Raw genomic sequence first — 1206 nt, forward strand, 5'->3', positions numbered from 1 at the left:
GCTCACTCCTTCACTCAGGAATCCTGTTCGGCTGTCCCCCCCGGACAGTTAATAAGCATTGTTATTAAGGAGGGACAGGTGGGCAAAAACAGCAGAGCAGAAACAGTCTAATTTTTGTTTATTGATTTTTTTTAAGAGGTTTTGCTATAGGGCATGTTCGCTCACCAGACAGACAGAGACAGACAGAGAGATAGAAAGTGAGAAATCACCCCCCAGGGAACCAGCAGTTAGCATAATGGCTATGTCGCTGGATTCCCACATAGTCAATCGTGGTTCGCGTCCCACACCCGGTGACTTAAAACTCACGCCGGGCGCGTGTGCGTGCGTGCCCAAGATCCCGAGAGGAGAATGGAGGAGAAGGGATTGCGGCGTGACCATCCCCAAATTCTATTTCGCCAGTTCAGTCATGTGTTCAAATTTTCTTTTGTTGAATATGCAGTCTAATCTTTCCGTTTAAATCCTGGAGGGTAACATTCAACATTATTATTGATATTTCTTGTTCCTAGCATTAAATTTTCTTAGTTGCCTTTTGTTCTCTTATTTCTGTGTGTGTCTTTAGTTTTCCTGGTAGAGCACTCTTTCAGAACTTCTTGAAGAGTGGGTGTGCTATTGGCAAATTCTTTCAGGTCTTGTTTATCTGAGAATGTTTTTATCCTTTCTTTCCATATAAAAGATATAATCTTGCTGAGTATAGTATTCTTGATTGAAACTGTTTTTTACTTAATACTTTGAATATATTTTCCCATTCTTTCCTTGCTTGCATTGTTTCTGATGAGAGGTCTGAAATTAACCTGATTGGATAACCTTTAAAAGTAACCTGACATTTCTCTCTTGCCAACTTTAGTATTTTGCCTTGGTCTGTAGATTTGGCCAGTCTGGCTATGATGTGCCTTGGAGAAGATCTTCTTGGGTTGATTCTATTAGAGGTCCTTTGTATTTCTTGGGTCTAGATATTTGAAAGACGCTCTACATTTGGAAAGTTTTCACCCAAGATTTCATGGAATAGATTATCAATGCCCTTACTATTTTTCTCACCTTCTGGGATACCAATTATCCAGATGTTTGGAGCTTAATGCTGTCTAGTATTTCTCATATAGTATTCTCATTTTGGAGGGTTATTTTCTCAGGTTTTTTTTTTTTTTGGTGGTGTTTTTTTTCTAGATCAGAGGTTTTGCCTTCAACATCTGAGATTTGATTTTCTGCATG

This window comes from Tupaia chinensis, unplaced genomic scaffold (assembly GCF_000334495.1).
Source record: "Tupaia chinensis unplaced genomic scaffold, TupChi_1.0 Scaffold144899_1, whole genome shotgun sequence".
NCBI classification, from domain to species: Eukaryota; Metazoa; Chordata; class Mammalia; order Scandentia; family Tupaiidae; genus Tupaia; species Tupaia belangeri.